The 27,172-nt window shown below is 47.1% G+C and overlaps 1 protein-coding gene across 1 annotated transcript in view; it reads left to right on the top strand.

Annotated features, from left to right (window-relative positions):
- The window catches only part of LOC147100711 (calmodulin-binding transcription activator 1-like), a 744,706-nt gene that overhangs the window by 387,803 nt on the left and 329,731 nt on the right, over window positions 1-27,172 (top strand). The window lies entirely within an intron of this gene.

The raw sequence follows: 27,172 nt of genomic DNA on the forward strand, positions 1-27,172 counted from the left end.
AGAGTCTTACAAGTCTTTGCGCCGGCGCATTAAAGGCCCCGCGGCGGCCGGCCGCTTTCCCGCCGGCCGCCTGGCCGCAGCTCCCTCCCCGGACGCTCCCTCCCCGGACTTCCCCCCCCGGAACAGAAGCAAGCCCGGCACTTGTCCGAGGTGCCGGGCTCATTTTTAAAAAGATTTTCGCGGGCCGCGGCCGGGTGCAGGCAGCTCCTCCTTAAGGGAAGGAGGAGGCCTGCACTTCCCGAGCCTGCCGCACCGCATCGGGTGCCGCAGCGCCGGAATTGCGGCGCGAAACGGCAGTTAGCGCCGATTTACCGCCGCAAAGACCCTTCAGTAGCGCCGGCAGCCGTTTGGGCGCGGCCCTGCTGAATTTTTGGCGCGCGCAGGGGGACTTAGCGCCGGCACTAACTTCCGGCGCTAAAGCCCTGGCTAAGCCAAAACTCAATTTCTAGGCCAAGGACTTTAAGAATTTTTAGAACAGAAACAAGCCATTGTATTCAACAAGCGTTCTATCTGCATCAATCTTCTCAACATGAGAAGCGTTCCTCTATGTACAGTGGTTTTGCAGATGTCATAGTTACTGGACTAATAATCCAGAGTTCAAATCCCAATATGGTAGTTTGACAATTTGAATTCAGTTTAGAAAAAAAATCTGCAAATAAAAAGCTGATATCAGTAAAAGTGACCATAAAGCTGCCGGATGATCGTAAAAACCCAACTGGTTCATGAATGTCCTTTAGGGAAGGAAACCTGCCGTCCTTACCTGGTCTGGGCCCATATGTGACTCCAGTCCCACACCCACGTGGTTGACTATTAACTACTCTCTGAAGTGGCCTATCAAGTCACACAGTTATATGAAGGCCCACCACCACCTTCTCAAGACCACTCGAAATGGGCAATAAAAAAGCTGGCATTGCCAGCAATGCCCACTTCATGAGAACAAGATAGTCATTACTTGCCACTTACGTGGCATGAATGTTACCTTCCACTTGCCAGCTCAGGCCTGAACGATATCCAAGTCCTGCTGTAGGCTGGCAGTGGGCTGCTTCATTGTTGGAAGAGCTGTGAATGGAGCTGAACACTATGGAATCATCAGCGAACAGCCTCACTCCTGACCTAATGCTGTGGGATCTTAATCGTCCACCAGTGTACTTTGACATCTACTAATATCACACACAGTGTTGAATGTAAACGTGCGCCGCCAGATGAACCCTTTTCGAACATACTATGGTTGCTTCACTCAATAACGTCACAAGGATCCCAATGATCCCTGTATTACCTGAATCCTGAATGGATCCAGATTTGTTCCCTGTTCAAAGCAGAATGTGGTTTAAAATAAATCCGTACTCGATTGCCAGTCTACATTGGGCAAGCTGATCTGAGTCAGGGCAGTGGGCACAACAATTAGTCCTACAACTAGCACCCTTGGGCTAGAGAGGGGGGAAACAGCCAGGGTTCCTGCTCATCAGTACCAAATGATGAAAATGTGTGTGTGTGTGTGCGTGCCCATCTGTGCATGTGTCTGTCTGTGCATGTGTGCACGTGTCTGTCTGTGCATGTGTCTGTCTGTGCATGTGTGCACGTGTCTGTCTGTGCGTGTGCGTCTGTGCGTGTGCGTGTGTGTCTGTGCATGTGTCTGTCTGTGTGCGCGTGTGTGTGTGTCAGTGTATATGTGTGTCTGTGCGCGTACACATCAGGTGAAAGCAGGGGTGGATTTGCCCATGCTGTACCTCCTCCCCACACACCACTGAACATCCTGCAGACACTCACTGTCTAGCCTCACATTTGAAGAATGTGAAGCCACTTGGACGAGGTACCAAGGCCAGTCAGTGGATCTGCATCCCAGCAAAGAATCAATGAATTCAGGATGGAAGACAAGAAAATTGGAAAAAGAACATCCATAAAGATAGCATGAATATGCATTTAGACACAATGCAGAGGGAATATTGAGCAGCAAATCTCTGAGGTAAGGCTACTAAAAATGGGATGTCTGTTGTTAATAACTAGGTTCCACTTAAGTCTACAATAATGATTTTAACATTTTATTTTGAGAGTTCTGGAAGACATTGGCCTAGAAATTCAGTGCCCTTAGCACCGATTTTGCGGCGCTAGAGGGCCTAGCGCTGCAATTGGCGCCGGTTCCTAAATTGCCTGGGGCCCTTCCGCGGCGGTAGACCGGTAGCGCTGCGCCGGCACCGATGACGTCATCGGTGTGCGCAGCGTCCCGGTTGCCGTGGTAACCCGGCCCCAAGCCGAAATTCAGTTGCGCCCGCCTCGCCCGTGGCAGGCGCAACTAAGACTCTGGCAACAGAGTCTTCCCCCAGTGTGCGCCGGCGCATAAAGGTGGAGCGGCGGCCGGCCGCGTTCCCGGCGGCCGCCTGCCCGCACCTCCCTTCCCGGACTCCTGCATTCCCCCCCCCGCGGCCCTGATCAGTGTCTCATGTGAGCCCGGCACTTCCCCGAGGTGCCGGGCTCAGATGTCGGGTCAATCCGCCGGACAGTTGTCGGCTGCAGGCAGCTCCTCCTTAACAGGAGGAGGAGGCCTGCAGTTCCCCCACCTGCCGCACCGCATCGGGTGCCGCAGCGGGGGATTAGCGCCGGGAAACCCAAGTTGACGCCCGTTTTGAGGCGCTAAAGGAGGGTTTTAGCGCCCGCCGCCGTCTGGGCCCGGCGCACCCGAATTTTCGTCGGGCGCTACCGCATTACCGCTGGCGCAAACTTTCTGGCGCTACAGCCCTGGCAAGACCAGAACCCAATTTCTAGGCCATTGTCTCTAAAATTAAACCCTATGGCCTAGAAATTGAGTTTTGGCTTAGCCAGGGCTTTAGCGCCGGAAGTTAGTGCCGGCGCTAAGTCCCCCTGCGCGCGCCAAAAATTCAGCAGGGCCGCGCCCAAACGGCTGCCGGCGCTACTGAAGGGTCTTTGTGGCGGTAAATCGGCGCTAACTGCCGTTTCGCGCCGCAATTCCGGCGCTGCGGCACCCGATGCGGTGCGGCAGGCTCGGGAAGTGCAGGCCTCCTCCTTCCCTTAAGGAGGAGCTGCCTGCACCCGGCCGCGGCCCGCGAAAATCTTTTTAAAAATGAGCCCGGCACCTCGGACAAGTGCCGGGCTTGCTTCTGTTCCGGGGGGGGAAGTCCGGGGAGGGAGCTGCGGCCAGGCGGCCGGCGGGAAAGCGGCCGGCCGCCGCGGGGCCTTTAATGCGCCGGCGCAAAGACTTGTAAGACTCTGTTGCCAGAGTCTTAGTTGCGGCTGCCACGGGCGAGGCGGCCGCAACTGAATTTCGGCGCTGGGGCCCGTCGGCATGGCAACCGGGACGCTGCGCACACCGATGACGTCATCGGTGCCGGCGCAGCGCTACCGGTCTACCGCGGCGGAAGGGCCCCAGGCAATTTCGGCGCCGGCGCTAATTGCAGCGCTAGGCCCTCTAGCGCCGCAAAATCGGCGCTAAGGGCACTCAATTTCTAGGCCCTTATGTTCTTAGTTGTCAGGATGCTTCAGAAATACTGAAAGAACACAGCAGTTTATTAATATTACATTAGAGAAATGATTTATTCTGTAATGAAATGCTAAATTATTCAGATTACATGTAGAAATGGATAATTTATTATGCAAAACTTATACTTATTAATAGAATTCCAATTTATTCTGTCGTTAGAAGTAATTAGACTTAGGATGCATTTAAATTGCTTTGCTGGAAAAGTTGCATTTAACAGTGTAATAAATTCTTTTATAATCTCTTCAGAAGCTGCCCTATTTCAATTTACAATGAACTGAAACTTTGGTATTACCTTTCCTGAGTTCCTACAGTGGTAATGACGCCAATTGTACGACACCATGCAGAGCAAGGAGGTCCCAGGTTTAATTCCCAGTACCTGCCGAGTTAGCTTACCTCAGTCCAATGGCAGCAGGGGTTTCTGCATCCCCTGAGTTACCTGCTCACTCTCCACTAAAAGAAGTGCTTGTGTGGCGGTCAGGCAACGGCAGGGTTGGGCTGTGACGCACTCCTTGACTGAATACCCTGCGGACACTCCGTATCGTAGCTCACATGCGTAGAATGTTCATTTACGTTAAGTATTACAGGGTACTTAATAGCCATGGAACCGACCCAGGCAGACCCAGCACTTTGAGAGAGTAAGGGAGGGGAAAACTTAATTTAAACAAAAAGAAATACCTTTCCCTGCCCATGCAGAGTGTAACACCTTGGATATCTCTTGGTGCCAACACCTGAACATGTACAGCACACATTGCTTTTGTATTGAGAAGCTTAGGCCAAGGGTTAAGGCTCTTGGTGCAGGGCACCAATGAAGTTGAGTGCAGGAGAAAAGATGGAATAGAGATTAGGCGACGCCAAGTTTGATTGTGGGAGGAAAGGGAGACTGAGGGAGGTGAGGGGTTCTGTAGTTTAGGAATCTTGAGGAATAACGAGAGAGAGTTGGTGATGGCGCAGTAAGTCTTGAATTCAACACAGCGAAGATTCACGGAATAGGAAGAATGTGGAAGCAGGTGTGTTGATAGATTAAAGGGAACCAGAGAGGAAAGTTCAGACGAGCAATGAGCAGAGTAGTATCGATAAAATAGAAAGAGACAAGAAAGGTTGAGACACACACAGAAGGAAGAAGGATAGATACTAGAGGTGAGAGAGGGGTTGCTTATCCGATTTGTGAGGGAGGTGTTAGAAGAACATTCCATGACATGGGGGCAATATTAAGGCTTAGACCGAACGGCATTCAGTATTCTGAATCCCTTCAGTCAGGCACATGCCGGTCATCCTTCACTTATTAACAGCTGCCTGTAAAAGACGTGATTCTCTTTAATGAACTGTTTCATTAAGATCCAGTTGAAACTGGAGTGATTAAATGGGCTCAGGGTACAAACGTTACAAGTTGGTCGTTATTTTTTAATAAGCAGTTGATAGAATTCCTGTTCCAAGTATAGAATTTTGTTGCCAGCAGATTTATCAGGATTAATTCAATGAAATAATTATGGACAATCAGAAAGATTTGAACAGACCAGGATGTACACACGGGCTGAAATCGTGCTGTGTGATATTAATAACAAACACGTTTACGTGTTCGTATGAAATTTGTGTGCCTGGTATGTTAATGAAAGAAAAGCCATGAGACCCAAGGATGGCACTACGCTCCAGCTTACTGGAATGTACCATGTGCTGCCCCGTGATTCTCCCCGCCATTGATAGGCAGATCGAATATATAGCAAGCTATAAACCAACAGGGAATTTATTTCACGTAGAACAGGTCATTTATTTCTAGGAGTATAGAATTCAAAAGTAGTGAAGTTATGTTAAACTTGTATAGGACCCTGTTCAAGCCACACTTCGAGTACTGTGCACAGTTCTGGTCTCCATACTATTAAAAATGACATAGAAGCACTGGAGAAAGCGCAAAAAAGATTTACAAGGATGGTATCAGAACTGAGAAATTACAGCTATCGGGAAAGATTGACCAGATTAGGGTCTTTTTCCTCAGAAAAGAGAAGATTTAGAGGGGACCTGATATTGTGAATGGGTTGGACTGGTTAGATTTGGAGAGAATGTTTCCACTTGTGGGAGAATCCAAAACTAGGGGCCGTAAATACAAGATAGTTACTAATAAATCCAATTGGGAAATAAGGAGAATTTTTTTTACTCGGAGAGTGGTTTGAATGTGGAACTCATTACCACTGGAAATGGTTGAAGCAAATAGCTAAAAGGCTTTCAAAAGGAAACTCGACGAGTACATGAGAGAAAAGGGAATAGCAATATATGCTGAAAGGCTAAGATGAGTTAGAGAGAATAGGAGGAGACTCATGTGGACTATAAACACCAGTAGAGTCTAGTTGGGCCAAATAGCCTGTCTCTGTGCTGCATATAGAATCATAGAATGGTTACACCACAGAAGGAGGCCATTCGGCCCATCGAGCCCATGCTGGCTCTCTGCAAGAGCACTTCAGCTAGTCCCACTCCCCCGACCTTTCCCTGTAGCCCTGCAAATTTTTTTCCTTCAGGTACTTGTCCAATTCCCTTTTGAAAGCCATGATTGAGTCTGCCTCCACCACCCTTTCAGGCAGATCCTAACTACTTGCTGCGTAAAAAAGTTTTTCCTCATGTTGCCTTTGGTTCTTCTGCCAGTCACCTTAAATCTGTGTCCTCTGGTTCTCGACCCTTCCGCCAATGGGAACAGTTTCTCTCTCTCTACTCTGTCTAGACCCATCATGACTTTGAACACCTCTATTAAATCTCCTCTCAACCTTCTCTGCTCCAAGGAGAACAATCCCAGCTTCTCTAGTCTATCCACATAACTGAAGTCCCTCATCCCTGGAACCATTTTTGTAAATCTTTTCTGCACCCTCTCTAAGGCCTTCACATCCTTCCTAAAGTATGGTGCCCAGAATTGGACACAATACTCTGGTTGAGGCCGAACCAGTGTTTTATAAAGGTTCATCATAACTTCCTTGCTTTTGTACTCTATACCTCTATTCATGAAGCCCAAGATCCTGTATGCTTTTTTAACTGTTTTCTCAACCTGCCCTGCCACCTTCAACGATCCGTGCACAAACACCCCAGGTCTCTCTGTTCATGCGCCCCCTTTAGAATTGTACCCTTTAGTTTATATTGCCACTCCTCTATTCTATGTAAATGAACAGTATTCAGTGCAAAACAATGCATTTAGAAACATTGCTATTCCTCGTGTTACATTAATCAAAAGCAATAAAGGCGTTTCCCCCCGAGCTGTTTCTCAATATAACACACTTGAAAACGTTTGCTCACTTCTTACATGGCGAAAGGCTACTGTAGAATCAAACCAGCCCACGCTTTCTGCCGACTGCTGAGCTCAGGACAGGTAGCCCAACAGGAATCCATAATTGAAAACCTCTGGACAATAAGTTGTCCATCAAAAGAACTGCACAGGATTGTTGACGCTGCCCCTACTTATAGTCCTCACCCACATCTTCACCCCAGACACAGCTGTCAATCAAGAATCACTATCCCAGGATGTCAGTCACCTAGGAGTTTTGGAATTAAGAACATAAGAAATAGGAGCAGGAATAGGCCACTTGGCCCCTCGAGCCTGCTCCGCCATTCAATAAGATCATGGCTGACCTTGTGCTCAATGCCACTTCCCTGCCCGCTCCCCATGAATGAGGTGGCTGGTTTCATTGACTTGTCTCTCCTCATAACTATAGTTTCTCATGTCAGGTAACATCCTATTGAATCAACACTGTAGCGTGCTACAGCTTTAGTATCCTTCCTATAACGGGGTGCCCAAAATTGCCCATCATACTCCTGTGGCTGAAGCCTTGTTTCATGCAAATTTATTATTACCTCTTTGCCCTTGCACTCTATGCCCTATTTATAAAATCTAAAATGTTGTTGATATTTTGTATGCCTTAATCAACCTGCATTCACACTTTCAAGGTATTTTGATTTTCACCTTCGGTCTCTATGTTCATCCACACCATTGAGCTAATTTTGCCAAGCTATCTTGTGTCTATGTCATCTTGGCTCAATTGGTAGCACTCTCACCTCTGAGCCAGAAGGTTGTGGGTTTAAACCCCATTATGGACTTGATCATACAATCTAGGTTGACACTTGAGTGCAGTATGAAGGGAGCCCTTCATTGTTGGAGATATTGGCCCTGAATTTCCAATCGGAGGCTTCCTGCGTGCGGATGCCTCCGATCGGAAAAAATCTACGCACTTACCTGCTGGCTCCGTAGGTCCCGAGACTTCTGAAATGTGCAGAGGCCCAGGTATCCCAGGGGCGCATGCGGTTCGCAAGTGCCCCTGGGATCACGTGGGCCATGGGGAACCAATCAAAGAAGGGGATCCCCATTCACACTTTTGACAGGTCTCTACGCATAGATCTGTCAAAAGTATGAATGGGGGATCACATTTTAAAACACAGTTAAACATTAAATAATTTTTTTAAATCACATTTAAAATTAGTTAAAATTACATTAAATTAAATATTTTAAACAAAAAATTAATTTTTTGAAAAAAATAATTAAAGTATTTTATGGGGCTAAAAATAAACTAACCTTTTTTAAAGTATTTTAAAATTATAAATGAGTGAAAAAATTTTATGTTTTTATTTTTTAAAACTCTTATGCTGGTAAAAGCAGGCCTTATGCGTGCTTTTACCAGGCGTAAGATTTTTATCAGTTTTCAGCGGGCGGAAGTTGTGCAGAAAGCGCAGCTCCCTGCCCGCGGAGGCCCTTTTCCTGGGCAGGTGGGTGATCTGTCAAGAGGATTCTTGACAGATCGTGAGTGCCGGGTTTTAGCGCATGCAATTTGCATGCCTGAAACCGGCACTTGCGAGGTCTCTACAGGTGCGTACACACCTCGTACGCACCCGTGGGGGTCGGAAAATCCAGCCCATTATGTTTTGTATTCAAGGCAAGAAAAGGCCATCAAGCCTATGTGTGCTCACCCTACTTCTTGCTGTTCACCCCACCACTCTTTGCTTCCCTTCCCCCACCTCCTGGGAGAGGCAAAAAAATACAGAAACCCCATTGCCAATTTAGGACACACTGAAAATCTCCTCAAAGACGATCAGACAAGCCCCAGGAGGCTCCAAAACTTTAGTAATTACCCCAAATCTTATCTTCCTTCTGCCATGGTCTCGTACTTCTCTAAAAGTGTGGCTAACACCTTCTTGAAGGACTGCAAGGAGTCAGTCCTCAATATCACCTCTAGAACCTTGTTCCACAGGTTGTCCACCCTCTGAGAAAAATAAAACTTCCGCACATCCAACCTCACTCCCTGCTTTCTCAATTGAAGTGTTGATGTCTTTCATGGTGGGATATTAAACTGAGGACCTGCTGCTATTCTCAAGTGAATGTAAAAGGTCCCATGGCGCTATTTGAAGAATAGGACTCCTGGTGTCCTTGCCAATCTTTTTTCCTCAGCAACATCACCAAAAAAATATTTAAAATGTCAAAGAGGTCAGTCAGGCAGAATCAGTCCATTCAGAAACCCCTGTTGGCTGCTACTTCTGAGGTTATTGGCATTTAGGTACTTTTCAAGTTTGTTCTGAATGATTTATGTTGCCAGTTACCGATGTAAGACTCGTGGTCTATAGTTAGCTGGGTTTGTTTTGTCACTTTTCTTGAAAATAGGTACCATGTTAGCTCATCCCCAGTCCAGAGAGACCTCCCCTGTGTTCCTTGGCTTCCTCACACTGACTGCCAGTACTTTGTCCCTAGCCTCTCCTGGGGACTCACTAGTCTTGAGCTTTATGAGCCTGTCTAGGACATCCATGTGAGTGACACCCAAGCTATTTCTGTTCAGCCATAGAAGCTCCTGTGATGGGTGGCATGATACTCGTGTCTTCTCTTGTGAAGCCTTCCAGGAATTAATCATTTAGTATGTTAACTATTTTTAGTTCATCCTCTGTTTCAACCCAGTTTCCATCTTCATTCCCCTTTGATAACGCTCTTATGTTAGAACGCTAGAAGAATGTTGTAGTCTTGTACAGCTTCTACAGCTCTGCTCATTTCCAGTTTTGCATTGCCCTTCTATCTGCTTTTCAAACATTTTTTTTGCAGTTTGCTATGTTCTTCACTCACCTTTCTCACATCACATGCCTCAAAGTGCTTCACATACAATGGGATTATTTTGATGGTGCGTGACTGTTGTGTAGGCAAACACCACAGCCATTTTGCAACAGTAAGACGTTACAAAGAGTAATGCGATGAAGGAACAGTTAATCAGGCTTTTTTTGATGGTGTTGGTTGAGGAGGAATGTTGGCCGGGAGACTGGGAGAACGCCCGACACTTCTTCAAACAGTGCTATAGGGTCTTTAACCACCACTTGAACCACTGAATTAGAGAAATAGGGCCTCAGTTTACCATCTCATCTGAAAGACAGAACCTTCGACAGTGTAGCACTCCCTTAGTACTGCATTGAGTGACTGGGGTTTGAACTCCACAGCCCTCTGACCGAGAGTCAAGAGTGCTACCAACTGAGCCAAACTGCTGCAAAGTGACGTTAAACAGTTCGTAAGTGAGTGATTGGATCTCTTGGGAACTTCATAAACTTCATTTTGAATCATTAGTTTGTTGGCAGAGAACTCGCAGGGCAATCATATAGGGGCACAGCTGAGCCCCAAGTGAGCAGACCAGAGAGTTCCACAAGAGCGGCAGAATAACTCTGGCCTCACTCTCGGAGGGTACCACCTCACTCGGAGGGTACTGCCTCACTTTCAGAGGGTACTGCCTCACTTTCAGAGGGTACCGCCTCACTCTCGGACGGTACCGCCTCACATTCGGAGGCTGCTGCCTGAGCAAAGATAGGATGGATTCACGATTCTGTTAAGAACCACAATTCAAAGTCTGAGTACGAGAAAGAGTCACCATTACAGGCCTAGTTGTAGTGGACGCAATGAACAACTCACACTTTCATTTAGCTAAGAGGTCCATTAAGACAACGTGCAGGGATACAGAGGTGACCAAAGCTCTGCTTTACCCAGAGAGTGGTGAGAATGTGGAACTCACTACCACAGGGAGTAGTTGAGACGAATAACATTGATACATGTAAGGGGAAGCTAGATAAGTACATGAGGGAGAAAGGAATAGAAGGATATGCTGATAGCGTGAGATGAAGTAGGGTGGGAGGAGGTTTGTGTGGAGCATAAACACCGGCATAGACTAGTTGGGCTGAATGGCCTGTTTCTGTGCTGTAAATTCTATGTACTGAGAGTAGCAGGGGCACAGAATGTACTCTGGGTGGGGGACTTCAATGTCCATCACCAAGAGTGGCTTAGTAGCACCACTATTGACCGAGCTGGCCGAGTCCTGAAGGACGTAGCTGCTAGTCTGGGCCTGCGACAAGTGGTGAATGAACCAACATGAGGGGAAAAACCTACTTGACCTCGTCCTCACCAATCTACCTGTCACAGATGCATCTGTCCATGACAGCAATGGTAGCAGTGACCACTGCACAGTTATTGTGGAGACGAAGTCCCATCTTCACACTGAGGACACCCTCCATCGTGTTGTGTGGCACTACCACCGTGCTAAATGGAATAGGTTCAGAACAGATCTAACAACTCAAAACTGGGCATCCATGAGGTGCTGTGGGCCATCAGCAGCAGCAGAATTGTATTCCACCACAACCTGTAACCTCATGGACTGGCATATCCCTCACTCTACCATTACCAATTAGACAGGGGACCAACCCTGGTTCAATAGGAGTGTAGAAGAGCATGCCAGAAACAGAACCAGGCATACCTAAGAATGAGGTGCCAACCTGGGGAAGCTGCATCACAGGACTACATGCATGCTAAAAAGCGGAAACAACATTCTATAGACAGGGCTAAGTGATCCAACAATCAACGGATCAGATCAAAGCTCTTCAGTCCTGCCACATCCAGTCATGAATGGTGGTGGACCATTAAACAACTAACGGGTGGAGGAGGCTCCATGAATATCCCCATCCTCAATGATGGTGGAGCCCAGCACGTGAGTGCAAAAGACAAGGCTGAAGCGTTTGTAACCATCTTCAGCCAGAAGTGCCGAGTGGATGATCCCTATCGGCCTCCTCCTGAGGTCCCCACCATCACAGGAGCCAGTCTTCAGCCAATTCGATTCACGCCACGTGATAGCAAGAAATGGCTGAGCGCACTGGATACAGCAAAGGCTATGGGCCCCGACAACATCCCAGCTGTCGTGCTGAAGACTTGTGCTCCAGAACTAGCCACGCCTCTAGCCAAGCTATTCCAGTACAACTACAACACTGGCATCTATCTGACAATGTGGAAAACTGCCCAGGTATGTCCTGTCCACAAAAAGCAGGACAATCCAATCCGGCCAATTACCGCCCCATCAGTCTACTCTCAATCATCAGCAAAGTAATGGAAGGTGTCGTCGACAGTGCTATCAAGCAGCACTTACTCACCAATAACCTGCTCACTGATGCCCAGTTTGGGTTCTGCCAGGACCACTCAGCTCCAGACCTCATTGCAGCCTTCGTCCAAACATGGACAAAGGAGCTGAATTCCAGAGGTGAGGTGAGAGCGACTGCCCTTGACATCAAAGCAGCATTTGACCGAGTGTGGCATCAAGGAGCCCTAGTAAAGCTGAAGTCAATGGGAATCGGGGAGGAAAACTTTCCACTGGCTGGAGTCATACCTGGCACAAAGGAAGATGGTTCTGGTGGTTGGAGGTCAATCATCTCAGCCTCAGGACATCACTGCAGGAGTTCCTCAGGGCAGTGTCCTAGGCCCAACCATCTTCAGCTGCTTCATCAATGACCTTCCCGCCAACATAAGGTCAGAAATGGGGATGTTCGCTGATGACTGCACAGTGTTCAGTGCCATTCGCAACTCCTCAGATAATGAAGCAGTCTATGCCTGCATGCAACAAGACCTGGACGACGTTCAGGCTTGGGCTGATAAATGGCAGGTAACATTCGCGCCACACAAGTGCCAGGCAATGACTATTTCTAACAAGCGAGCGCCTAACCACTGCCCCTTGACATTCAATGGCTTTACCATCACAGAATCCCCCACCAATAACATCCTGGGGTCACCATTGACCAGAAACTTAACTGGACCAGCCACATAAATACTGTGGCAACAAGAGCAGGTTCAGAGGCTGGGTATTCTGCAGCGAGTGTCTCACCTCCTGACTCCCCAAAGCCTTTCCACCATCTACAAAGCACAAGTAAGGAGTGTGATGGAATACTCTCCACTTGTCTGGATGAGTGCAGCTCGACACCAGCCAAGACAAAGCAACCTGCTTGATTGGCACCCTATTCACTACCTTAAACATTCACTCACTCCACCACCGGTGTACCATGGCTGCAGTGTGTACCATCTACAAGATGCACTGCAGCAACTCGCCAAGGCTTCTTCAGCAGCACCTCCCAAACCCGCGACCTCTTCCACCTAGAAGGATAAGGGCAGCAAGTGCATGGGAACAACACGACCTCCAAGTTCCCCTCCAAGTCACACACCATCCTGACTTGGGAGTATATCGCCGATCCATCATCGTCGCTGGGTCAAAATCCTGGAACTCCCTCCCTAACAGCACTGTGGGAGTACCTTCACCACACGGACTGCAGCAGTTCAAGAAGGCGGCTCACCACCACCTTCCCAAAGGCAACTAGGAATGGGCAACAAGTGCTGGCCTTGCCAGTGACGCCCGCATCCCATGAATGAATAAAAAAAATGTAAGCTGTGGTTGATGGGGTAAGCTTCGAGGAAGCCTTTGAAAATGGGGAAAGATTCCAGAAGGTGGAGAGGTTAGCGACAGAATGAAACATTGCACCTGAATTGGAGGGTAGCTGATGTGAAAATAATGAATCCTTTCAGTAGCACATGCCCAGGAGATGTGGCTTTGTCCCACTATATTGATTATTGGGGCCATGCTTTAGGCTCCATTTGGCTCCAGTTGTCCTTGTCAGGTAATGAGATGGATCTGTTTAATCTGTGTTGTGCTGAGTTATGGGATGTTGAAAAAGCTCCAGCGCAGCTCTAACCCTTAGTTCAGTTTTTGCATTTCTATTTATATATTTTTTGTCATTGTGTGAAATCAATAAAAGTTCTTAGCTGTATGACGTTCTGCGAATGAAGTACACCTAGAACAGAGATAACTCAATCAAAGCCTCAACAGAACTGCACTCAAAAATAGAACAGATGACGGCAACATTTCACTTCAGCACAGTCAGAGCCTGGCATCATATTAAGTATATTTACAACCCACACTGAGGCGTGGAGCGTGTGTCTGTAGCTATACGTTACACCTCTGTGTGCACATGCTGGCGTATCTTTCCTTTTCCCTCCTGTCCTCTCCTGTAACCACTGACCCGTTCTATGACAGCTCTTTGATATTTCTCCCTCGTGTCAGCCGTGGCTCAGCTGGCAGAACTCTTGCCTCTGAGTCAGAAGGTCATGGGTTCAAGCCCCATTCCAGAGACTTGAGCACAAAATCTAGGCTGCTCCAGACAGTGCTGAGGGAGTGCTGCACTGTTGGAGGTGCCGTCTTTTGGATAAAACGTTAAACTGAGGTCCTGTCTGCCCTCTCAGGTGGATACAAGAGATCCCCTGGCACTATTCAAAGAAGAGCAGGGGAGTTCTCCCGATTCCTGGTCAATATTCCTCTCTAAACCAACACCACCAATTTCTATTTGTGAGACCTTTGTAACATTTCCCTGCACTACAACAGTGATTACACTTCAGAAGTACTTCATTGGCTGCGAAGTGCTTTGGGACGTCCTGAGGTCGTGAAAAATGCTATATAAATGGGAATTCTTTCTCATGGCTTCATATGTGAGCGTATGTCAGTAGGACATTTGTGCGCAATGGGGGGAGTGGGGAAAGAGTATAAAAGTCAAGCACAGGAGTTGATGGACAGTGATCAGGCGGAGAAGCATTGATGCAGGGCTACTGAGGCCTATTGTAGCACCAATACCATCATCCTACGCAGCCCAGACCAGGAATCTTCGCTGTATATAAATGACCTGGACTTGGGTATACAGGGCATAATTTCATAGTTTGCAAATGACACGAAACTCAGAAGTGTAGTTAACAGTGAGGACTAAGACTTCAGGAGGACATAGACAGACTGGTGAAATGGGGAGACACGTGGCAGATGAAATTTAATGCTGTGAAGTGATTCATTTCTAAATGGTACAATTTTAAATGTGGTGCAGGAATAGAAAGATCTGGGGGTGTATGTACACAAATCTCTGAAGGTGGCAGGACAAGTTGAGAAGGCTGTTATAAAGGCATATGGAATCCATGGCTTTATAATTAGGGGCATAACGAATAAAAGTAAAGAAGTTATGCTAAACCTTTATAAAACACAGGTCAGGCCCCAGCTGGAGTATGGTGTTCAATTCTGGGCACCACACTTAGGAAGGAGGTCAAGGCCTTAGAGAGGGTACAGAAGCGATTTACTTAAATGATATCAGGGCTGAAAGACTTCAGTTACGAGGAGACCAGAGAAATTGGGGTTGTTCTCCTTAGAGCAGAGAAGGTTAACGGGAGATTTGATAGAGGTGTTCGAAATCATGAAGAATTTTGATAGAGTAAATAAGGAGAAACTGTTTCCAGTGACAGAAGTGTTGGTGACCAGAGGACAAGGATTTAAGGTGATTGGCAAAAGAACCAGAGGTGACATGAGGGGAAAAAAATTATGCAATGCATTGTTATGATCTGGAATGCACTGCCTGAAAGGGTGGTGGAAGCAGATTAAATAATAACTTTCAAAAGAGAATTGGATAAATAGTTGAAGGGGAACAATTTGCAGGGCTATGAGGAAAGTGCAGGGAGTGGGATTGATTGGATCGCTCTTTCAAAGAGCCAGCACAGGCACGATGGGCCGAATGGCTTCCTTCTGTGCTGTATCATTTTATGAATTGGAAACTGGCACCATTCTGGGAGTATGGCTCAGTACCAGGGAGGTGATGCATTGAAGGAGCCTGCTACGTCCATTTTAAAATCCCATTGGTCTGAATCCTGTTTGTTTTTTCACACAGTATCAAAGTTTGGGAAAAGCTACAGAGAAAAATCAAAGCAGCTTTTTGCAGTACAATATTAAGTGGGGGGCTCTGATCTCCCTGTACACCCTGTGCCCATGCATCTCTAAATAAGGAAGAAAGAAAAAAAATCAGAATAAATATTTTATAAGCTGATGATGGTGTTGCAGGACTTTCACTGTCTGGCACCCCACTGAGATCAAAATGTCAGCCACAGGGTGGGCACTCTGTCCCCTGCCTGCTCTCTCCTACAGGTAGCTGGTGAATTATTCTAATTGACAGCAGGTGAATGTAGCTGACACACCAGGCCTTTAAGTTATTTATGAGTCCTTGGCTAATTTTCAGCAAAGCATCAATACTTACAACAATACTTCTGGAATTTGCCCCCTTACATCTCTTTATGATGTGCCCAGTTTGAGTTGGTGTTACATATTGTTCTGTCATATTTCATTCCCTTCTCACCAGTTCCTTCCCCATCTCTCCTGATGCCACTTACTCTTGCTGGGGTACAGTTGCACCGGTGCCACCTTCTCTGGGGCACCTTGCCCACATGAGCCTAGGCAAGCAAGTGCTGGCAGATTGTTTGACTGCCTCGATTTCAAAACTCTCATCCTTGTGTTCAAATCCCTCCATGGCCTCACCCCTCCCTATCTCTGTAACCTCCTCCAGCCCTACAACCCGCTGAGATTTCTGTGCTCCTCCAATTCTGGCCTCTTGTCCCCAATTTCCATCGCTCCACCATTGCCTTCAGCTGCCTTGGCCCCAATCTCTGGAATTCCCTCCCTAAACCTCTCCGCCTCTCTCCTCCTCCTTTAAGATGCTTCTTAAAACCTACCCCTTTGACTAAGCTTTTGGTCATCTGAGGTCAGCAGTAGTGACAGAACTGATCCCCTTATTGAGCTCAGATAACTTAGCGATTGAACCCAGGATCGTCCTGATCTGTCCAGCTCATTACCACACCGCATGGCACACTTAACAACTGAACAATTGGGAGTAAGAGCCTTAGTTAGAAGGAAGATGAGCCTCCACTGATTGTAAACCTGAGAACCATTTAGAGTGTACAAGAAATTCATCAATCTTGAATTCTTTTCTAATTTTCAAAAAATATATATTTTATTGAGAAATTAAGTAAAAACCCAAGACCCACAGTGTTGAAGCGAGCAGGATACAAGATGAGGTATTGATGGAGGTCTTTAAGATTATGAAGGGTTTGATAGGGTAAACGTAGAGAAGATGTTTCCACTTGCAGGTGAGACCAGAACTAGGGGCCACAAACACAAGATAGTCACTAATAAATCTAGTAGGGAATTCAGAAGAAACTTCTTTACCCAGCGAGTGGTTAGAATGTGGAACTCCCTACCACAAGCAGTAGTTAAGGCAAATAGCATTTTTTTTTTTATTCATTGATGGGATGTGGGCATCGCTGGCTAGGCCTGCATTTAGTGCCCATCCCTAATTGCCCTTGAGAAGATGGTGGTGAGCTGCCTTCTTGAACCGCTGCAGTCCATATGGTGTAGGTACACCCACAATGCTGTTAGGAAGGGAGTTTCAGGATTTTGGCCCAGCGACAGTGAAGGAACGTGTTAAGTATGTGTATTGTATTGAACAATTAACACAAAGACTTAAACGTATAACTCAAACAGGTCTTTACTGGTTGGAGGTAGGGACTGCACGTAGGTCTTTACTTCATGCCCACAGGCGGGAACTGAGGGGAGATCAGTACCCACAGTACTATTTATACCCCTATGGCCAGGAGTGGTACTGCGTATCACTACGCCCGACAAGTAGTGCAGTCCTGTCCATAGGTTCAAAGTAGCACACATATTACATACACAACATTCCTCCCTTCTTAGCTTTACAGTCATCTCCCCATTTAACATAACGTAATAACATATATACATATATAACTTCAGGTTTACATAACAGAATAACATAGATACATAGATAACTTCATGTCAAAACAGATCACAGATTCAGTCTCTGCGGAAAACAGTTCACAGATTCAATCTCTGTGGTGTAGTCGGTTCACGTTGCTGGAGTGACTCATTCAATAGTCCTTCCATGGATTTAACAGTTTGAACTTCCGAACTGAATTGGTTCCGTTCGGAGGGACCACGTGTGTGATCTGGTAGAGGTAATAATGGTTCAGATGGGTCATCTTCTGTTTCGACTTTTCCTTTTCTGCTTCTTGGAGACTCTCTGGGCTCCACTGTCAGCTGCCAGCTGCATGCGCAGTTCCTCCTTCTCTTCCTCCTTTTTCCGTAGTAGAGCCACCTTCTCCCGATGTTCCATAGACTTTCGGTGCTCCTCCATGATTGCTGTATGGTGGGAGTCGAAGTTACAAGTTGGGCAGGACAGGACATAGTAATATTCGGTGTCGTCCTGATCTAGGCCAGCGAGAGGGTCTTCTATTTCCTCCATACCCAGCTGGGCGTTAGCCAGCTTTTGTTCCAAGTCCAGACATCTTTCCTGAAGAGACTTCTTCATGCGTACCTCTTCATCCAGCTTTTTCTGGGCTTTCAGCAAGTCGTTTACTAATGACCTCATTTGAGATTTTACTACTTCAACTTCTTTTGGAGATTGATTGATCGGACTATTCAATCCCTCTACCGGAGCAGCTGTTTCAGCGGTCTGTTGTTCTACGTTGACGTGAGTCAGCGTACTTTTGGCATCCAAGGGCTGCTCTGTTGCAGTCATCTCAGTCTGTGTTGCCACCTCAGCTCTTCCAATAACCTTTGAGAGCTCCGAACCCCTTTCGTTTGAATATTGAAGTTCGTGTTCAAGTTTTTCCCATTTCAGAGTCCTGTCCTTCAGCATATGCAGGAGTTGGCTGACCGTTAACTCCCCTGACATCAGACGTTTTGTGTGCTCCTGCTCCATTTTCTCCATCAGCTGCTTCTGTTGTCTTTCCAGATTCTCCAACTCTATATCAAAGACCTCTTTCGTTGCATTCAACTCTTGCTCAAAACGGCGAAGCATTTGTTCTAATTGCTGTTGTAGTTTGAAATGGAGTTGAGTTCGAGCCCGGTGTCCCTCAGAAATGGGCACATCAGTAGACTTGCCAGACTCAGAATCCACAGTTAAACTATGTTGTTGTTGCTCAGTGGAATTCTGTGCTGAAACTTTGGCCTAGAAATTGGGTTTTGGCGCAGCGACGGCTTTAGTGCCGGAAGTTAGTGCCGGAGCTAAGTCGCGCTGGGCGGGCCAAAAATTCACTAGTTCTGCGCCCAAACGGCTGCCGGCGCTGCTGAAAGCTGTTTGCGCCTGAAAACTGGCGCTATGCGCTGAATTGCGGCGCTATTCCGGCGCTGCGGCGCCCGCTGCGGTGCGGCAGGTTCGGGAAGTGCAGGCCTCCTCCTTCCCTTAAGGAGGAGCTGCCTGCACCCGGCCGCGGCCCGCGAAAATCATTGTAAAAATGAGCCCGGCACCTCGGACAAGTGCCGGGCTTGCATCTGTCCCGGGGGGGGGGGGGGGGAGAAGTCCGGGGAGGGAGCTGCGGCCAGGCGGCCGGCGGGAAAGCGGCCGGCCGCCGCGGGGCCTTTAATGCGCCGGCGCAAAGTCCAGCAAGGCACCTCTGCCAGAACATTGCTTGCGGCTGCCACGGGCGAGGCGGCCGCAAGTCAATTTCGGATTCGGGCGGGTTACCATGGCAACCGGGACGCTGCGCACACCGATGACGTCATCGGTGCTGGCGCAGCGCTAACGGCCTAACGCCGATTTAGGGACCCACTCAATTTCCAAACTGGCCATAACTCCGGCGCTAGGCCCTCTAGCGCCTCAAAAGCGGCGCTAAGCCTACCGAATTTCTAGGCCTTTGTCTTTTGCACCTGAGTTGGGCTTACCATCATCCGTTCCAGAGTCTGGGCCGACTATCTTCACCGAGTTCTCACTCGTTATTGTTTGTAGGAAATGCCAGCCCATATTCATTTTCCTAATCCACTCCCGTCCTAGTAGTGGAGAACCTCCTTCAGATATCACATATAAGTCCATTATTTGACTGTCTTCGCCCTTGTGGACCACTGCAACCTCTATTTTCCCGATGGGGTACACTCTTTGCCCCGTGTATGTTTTCAATATAATCCCCGTATCCTGTAGGGGAATATGTTGGAATAACTTTCCGTAATCTTTCTTATTTATGACCGTCAATGCCGATCCAGTGTCCAATTCCAGTTTTACTTGGACTCCTTCTATCTGAAGAGTGACCCAAATTGTCTGGAGGTCTGCACCCTTACCAGCGTTGAGTACTCTTAAGCTAGCCAGTTCATTACAGCTTAAGCTAGCCAGTTCATTACTGCTAGCGTCTGAATCGGACTCCTGTTCGGTCACCTTGTGTACCTTTGCGTATTTTCCTTGCGGTGACTTCTTGTTGCTGGTCTTCTTCCCTGACCTGCATACTCTAGCTATATGTCCAAGCCTACCACATGTTTTACATTCTTGGTTTTTAAACCAACACTGGTTCTGATCATGCGTTGTCTTTCCACAACGATAACATTTGCCAGAACTCACACCCAATTTGTGTGCACTGAGCTCCGGTGACCGTAGCTGCATTACTGCCGTGCCTCTCGCTGTGGCTTCGTGTGCTGCTGCCATAGTGACCGCCTTCTCAAGCGTCAGCTCATTCTCCTCGAGCAGTCGCTTTTGTGTATCCTGTTTAAATAAACCACACACAAATTTGTCTCGTAGTGCATCTGTCAGTCCCGTTCCAAACTGGCAATATTTCGCTAATTTACGCAATTCCAGCAAATATTCAGCATTGCTTTCATGCTGTAGCTGCCTTCTGTCGTAAAATTTAAATCGTTCCGCTAGCATCAGCGGCGTGGGGTTTAGATGATCTTTCAGGACAGTAACAATCTCATCGAACGTCTTATCCGCCGGTTCATCTGGTGATAACAGGTGTTTCAATTGCCCGTATGTCTTCGCACCCATTAAATTTAATAATGTTAGAGCTTTATCTTGGTCACGAATTTTATTGGCCTTACAATAATTTTTTACTCTTTCAACATATATGGCCCAATCTTCGAGGTCACTATCAAAGGTGCTAATATTCCCGTGTTTAGGCATTGTAGATTTGCAATTTCTCAGATTTTCTTTTCTTTACTTGTTATCAAAGATGGCGGCTTCCCGCTCTTGCCGTCGTCCTCCGCCCACAAAATGGCGGTTTTCCCGCGCTTGGCGGTCTTCACCCGTCCCCCGACGCCGTCTCCCTTCAGCCCCCGAGTGCGGCCCTTATCTGCAGATGCGATCGATAGCCCGCGCTGTGCACCGCGGCTCTCGCACCTTGAGCTTCTGCAGCCGCCGCGCCTTTCAGTCCGAGTGCGGCCCTTATCTTTGGTCCCGATCGCTGGCCCGCGCTGCGCCTCGCACTTGAAGGTGGCCCGGTCTTATCTCCGATCGCGATCGATGGTCCTTATCTGCTCCGACTTCCCCAGCCCTGTCTTTGCAGCCAACGCTGCACGGCTTACCCCACCACCTAGGTTGAACAAGGAAACTGCAGAAAGACTTCTTTCAGTCGCTGGAAGCTGTCAGGATGGCTGCTGCACTCCAGTGCTCAGTCGCTGATGGAGGCTTCAGAGTCCTAAGCCTGTCGCTTCTAGTGGGGTGGTGAGGTTTGAAACCTCTCTTCAACTGCCGCAGGGTAAGAACCTGACTCGTCGCCAGTGTTAAGTATGTGTATTGTATTAAACAATTAACACAAAGACTTAAACGTATAACTCAAACAGGTCTTTACTGGTTGGAGGTAGGGACTGCACGTAGGTCTTTACTTCATGCCCACAGGCGGGAACTGAGGGGAGATCAGTGCCCACAGTACTATTTATACCCCTATGGCCAGGAGTGGTACTGCGTATCACTACGCCCTACAAGTAGTGCAGTCCTGTCCATAGGTTCAAAGTAGCACACATATTACATACACAACAGAACGGCGATACAGGTCCAAGTCAGGATGGTGTGTGGCTTGGAGGGGACCTTGTAGGTGGTGATGTTCCCATGCGTCTGCTGCCCTTGTCCTGCTAAGTGGTAGAGGTCGCGGGTTTGGAAGGTGCTGTTGAAGGAGCTTTGGCGAGTTGCTGCAGTGCATCTTGTAGATGGTACACACTGCAGCCACAGTGCGCCGGTGGTGGAGGGAGTGAATGTTGAAGGTGGTGGATGGAGTGCCAATCAAGCGGGCTGCTTTATCCTGAATGGTTTCGAGCTTCTTGAGTGTTGTTGGAGCTGCATAGATTCATTTAAGGGGAAGCTAGATAAACACATGAGTGGGAAAGGATATGTTGATAGGATTAGATAAAGAAGGGTGGGAGGAGACTTGTGTGGAGCATAAACACCGGCATGGACCTGTTGGGTTGAATGGCCTGTTTCTGTGCTGTAAATACTATGTAATACTTTGTAAATCAAAGAATAATGATTAGGCGATGACAAGATTGGGTTTCAGGAAATGTTTATGATTGTCGGACAGAAGGAAGGCTGAGGGAGGGCAGGAGTTCCATTGTTTGGCGGTCCTGGAAAGAATGAGCTCGATCAGTCTTGATTTTAACATGGTAAGGATGTAGGGAGGAGGACAAATGTGTCGAATGGGTGACTTCAGCCCTTTTTTTTCCTGTTTGCTCCCACATTTCATGTTGCTGCGTTTGCTGGAGGGCCTCTCCCAATCTGCAGCTGGGCTCTGAAGGAACGCAGATGTTGCCTGGGTTGACTCGATCTTGGCGTTCGGTCCTTCCCTCGAGGCATTGCCTCTGATCCCAGGGCCCCTCATTCTCTGAAGACCAGCCTAAGTTATGAAATTCCATCAGCTTCCTTCAAACAGAACTTTTCTAGCGTGTAACATAAGACGGAACTGGAGGAAGATACAGAGAGAACATTGTTTAATTTGTAATATGCTGAGAATTAACTTTGTAGAACAAAGTAATCTTGTTTGTTTTTCATTGTCATGCTGCATTGCTTTGTTCTGAACAATCGCAGTGTTCTATAGGCAGAAAGGCAGCTTGTTTTTTTCCCCTCCTCTCCAGAAGGTGCTGACTCTTGCAGTAAGGTTTCACGGGCACTCTCTGCCCACTGGTACCTTCCCTTAGTGGCCATTCTTCATTGTGTGATCCTAGACAGTCAGTTTCAATAAGGAGGACATCACAATTGAGCCCGATCCTGCCCTCACCCTGGTATCGACGTGCAGGGGTCACTGGAACATGTTCAAGATCCCTGGTTGATTTTTCTCCTTCCTAATGTCCTTACTAATACCTCAGCTCAGATCGTCTAACTCAGCCTGGGGCGTGAATCTGGAAATGCTATATTAGAATATAAGAGCAGGGAGGTTATGCTTGAACTGTATAAAACACTAGTTAGGCCACAGCTAGAGTACTGCGTGCAGTTCTGGTCACCACATTACAGGACAGATGTGATTGCACGAGAGAGGATACAGAGGAGATGTACCCGGATGTTGCCAGGACTGTAGCGGTTTAGCTATGAGGAAAGAATGGATAGGCTGGGGTTGTTTCCTTTGGAACAGAGGAGGCTGAGGGGAGACTTAATTTTTTTTAAATTTGTTTATGGGATCAGGGCGTCGCTGGCAATGCCAGCATTTATTGCCCATCCCTAGTTGCCCTTGAGAAGGTGGTGGTGAGCCACCTTCTTGAACCGCTGCAGTCCATGTGGTGATAGTACTTCCACAGTGCTGTTAGGTAGGGAGTTCCAGTATTTTGACCCAGTGACGATGAAGGATCGGCGATATACTTCTAAGTCAGGATGGTGTGTGACTTGGAGGGGAACTTGGAGGTGGTGGTGTTCCCATGCACCTGCTGCCCTTGTCCTTCTAGGTGGAAGAGGTCGCGGGTTTGGGAGGTGCTGCCGAAGAAGCCTTGGCGAGTTGCTGCAGTGCATCTTGTAGATGGTACACACTGCAGCCACGGTACGCCGGTGGTGGAGGGAGTGAATGTTTAAGGTGGTGAATGGGGTGCCAAGCGGGCTGCTTTGTCCTGGATGGTGTCGAGTTTCTTGAGTGTTGTTGGAGCTGCACTCATCCAGGCAAGTGGAGAGGTATTCCATCACACTCCTGTCTTGTGCCTTGTAGATGGTGGAAAGGTTTGGGGAGTCAGGAGGTGAGACACTCGCCGCAGAGGTGTATAGGTGTATTAATTGAGGTGTATAAAATTATGAGGGGCCTAGATAGAGTGGAGAAGAAGGACCTATTTCCCTTAGCAGAGAGGTCAATAACCAGGGGTATAGATTTAAAGTAATTGGTAGAAGGATTAGAGGGAAGTTGAGGAGAACTTTTTTTCACCCAGAGGGTGGTGGGGGTCTGGAACTCACTGCCTGAAAGGGTGGTAGAGGCAGAAACCCTCATCACATTTAAAAAGTACTTGGATATGCACTTGAAGTGTCATAGCCTACAGGGCTACAGACCAAGAGCTGGAAAGTGGGATTAGCCTGGATAGCTCTTTTTTGGCCAGTACGGGTATGATGGGCCAAAGGGCCTCCATCTGTGCCATAAATTTCTATGATTCTATTACACAGAAATTACAACACAGAAGCAGGCTATTCTGCCCAACCGTGTTGGTGTTTATCCTCCACACGAGCAGTAGTTCTAATCCCATGTGCCCATCCTGTTCCCATATCCCTTTTCTTCAACCACCAGTCGAACCTATTCTTCAATGTTGAGATGGTCTCTGCTTCAATCACTAACATTCCTCAGCCTCACAACTCAAAAAAAGCTTTTTCTCCAATCTGAGTCCTAAATCTCTTGCATTTAATCTTACATGAGCAGTGATTGAACTGTGACCCCACTTTCTCGGCTTACTAGGTAACAGTTCAGCATTTAGTAATTAGCAAGTTTAACCAACAATTCTGCATTTAGTAATTAGCAAGCTTGCCTATGGGGTGGTGGTGGGGGGGGGGGGGGGGCTGGCGGCAAGGGTTCCCTTCAGGTATTGATGCATTCATGAGGTTCCCCTGCAGATATTGACAGATAATGGAGGTCTTAACCACTATAAGACCCAAAGGAAAACAGTGCTATCGGTGAATCAGAGATTGCTCTGTTGCAATGGGTGGAGAATGCTGGAATAAGAAAGCACATTTCCACTGAGAGAATTTGGAAAGGAGTTTCTAAAAGATCAGTCCAGAAACCAGGGAGTGTTGTTTTGATTGTTTTCTGAGAAATAAAATAGTATTTTTCTTATCTTCTTTTGCAAGATAAGTAAATAAATACATTTGTTCTCCTCATACCATACTTGCAATTTAATAAATCCCTCCACTAAGATGGTGGAGCAGCTCTTTACTGATCATCTGTTTAGGGTGTGTGGGTGTTTTATGGTGAAGGTCAAAACACAAAATAAAACTTGAAAAAACATCATTGTACTTTTCCTTCTCTACCAGATATCTCAGCAACAATACCTAGTGTTTACAAAATAAACTTAAACAAATGTTTAAATTCACGAGTTTTATTCAGGACCTCCCTCCAAATTGGAATGATGGCATATGTCAAAATATAAAGATTACAGTTTGAAATTTGACATTGTTTAAAAGTTTAATTTGTCACTTGGTGTCGTCACCTTTTTGAGGGAAGTGACTGGAGAAAAAGTTGAATCCAGCTTTTACCCTGTGTTTAACATTTTATACAAAAATAAACAAATTCTGGATTATAATCACGGTCTCAAAAATGGTTTCTATGGTGGATTTTGTTCTTGGTTATTTTAGATTGGCATGGGTTGAGTCTTGCAAACAGCAAGTCCTTCGGAACATAGGAATTGCTGAACGAGAAAAGACCAAGGTCCATCGACATCACCTTCTACCATCCTGGTAGTTGCATGATTACAACAATAATGGAGTTGTTGACTAATTCTAGCAATCAATCTCTATCAGTTAGTCTACAACAGACCCAGACATGAGGTGAGGAAAACCCCCAACAATGGAGAGCTTTGGGAACAATAGGCCCAAAGTCACCTGTACCTGCCAAGCATGCTTCACTTACCACAAGTCATGTCTCAAATTGCTCATATACTGGCTCCCAAAATATTATTTCCTGAAAAATCTATCTAATTTGCATTTGAATGAATCAATACTAACTGCTTCCACCGTCTCCCTAGGGAGCCCGTCCCATTGATTTACCACTCGCTGACAGAAATAATGGGCTGGATTTTGATACTGGTGGCATGTAGGAGGCGGGACTACAACTTTCGGGGTTGTAGTCCCGCCTCCATCGAGTTGTGGCCAACCCATGCGATTTTCACTTGATTGACCTTGTTGAGCCCGCCCAGCGGGCTCAGCAGGCCATTTAAGGGCCACCTGGCAACAGGTGACGTCACACTTTGAAGCTGTCAAACACTGACAATCTGTACTCCAAGTTAATTCCTTCCTCTCAGGCTGATTTAGAGATCTCTCCAGAACAGAAAGCTGAATGCTGCAACGTTTGACAGCTCGCGGCCATTCTGCTTTCTGTGCCGGTGAGATGAGGGACTCCCGAGACCTGAAGGAAGGAAGGCTGTAAAGGTAAGTAAATGTAATTAAACTTCTTTAAACACTTTACACACACCAAACACACTTACCTCTGCACTCATGCACCCATCACTCACCTGAACACCGGACATCTCGAACCCTCCAAGCCCTTCAGCCCGACGGTCCGCCTCGCTAACTTGACGTGGTTTGGAGCCGTCGGGAATCCCACACTTCAGGAATAGAAATAGGGATTAGGCTAAGAACTGCCTGTTAACGACCTGTTAACAGGCTGTTAATTGGCACTAATCCCCTTCCCGCCTCGGGGAGGCGGGTCCCAGCACAGGTCGGGTATCTGCCTCCTTTGAAACTGGCAGGGGGGCGGGATGGGTTCGTGCCCCCCGATTTCGAGATTTTAACCCCCCACACGCCACCAATCCCGCCTCCACGGCCCAATGAAAATCCTGCCCAATGTTTCTGCAGATTAGTTTTGAATTTACCCCCCCTTCAAGCACAGGCCGTGGTTCTACTGTTCGGGACAAGGTGAAACAGCTTGTCGTGGTCGACATTATCCAGTCCCTTCAGAATCCTAAAACTAGCAATCGTATCACCTCTCAACCTTCCCTTCTCCAATGTGAACATGCTCAATTTACATAATTGCTCCTCATAATTCAATCCTTCCATCCACTCAATCGTTCTTGCACCTTTTGTGGATGGCCAGTCTTGTTATCAATCATAACATTTTCCACAGGTATGCACATCTGTATAGTGGGAACTTTAGTTTGATAGCTTGTGTCTCCTGGCCTTAGAGTGATGGGTCTGGGAACCCGAAATAACTCAATGCTCAGGCTTTTCACATTGGCACAAGTCTCCAATGGAAAACATTGCTAGAGGACAGAAAATGCTATTTTATAGATAAGTTTTAACATTTTCTTGTAAACAGCTTTTTTATGTCTTTATAATGTTACAAACCTTAGTACAGCTGCAAGTGCTCCAGCAGTGGAGAGAACAAGATATTTGGAGATTCTTTTAGTTGTAATTTTTTCTGTCTCCATGTGCTTGATTTGCTGTTTTCATCTGTCCTTTGTCGTTCCTCATTTATCTATGCACTTGCCACGCGTTTGATTCGTATGTCAGGTATCTGCTCAATTCAGAGTTGCTGCTTTTTTACGAATGCAAAATTTTGAGCCAATTGGATGCAAATGTGACACAAAAATTTGAATGTAAAAGTATGATGCTTGTGGCGTGATCAACGGGATAGGATATTATTGGGACACACAA

The sequence above is a fragment of the Somniosus microcephalus genome, chromosome 25 (assembly GCF_052327205.1).
Source record: "Somniosus microcephalus isolate GS21.2 chromosome 25, FLI_Smic_1.0, whole genome shotgun sequence".
Classification (NCBI taxonomy): domain Eukaryota; kingdom Metazoa; phylum Chordata; class Chondrichthyes; order Squaliformes; family Somniosidae; genus Somniosus; species Somniosus microcephalus.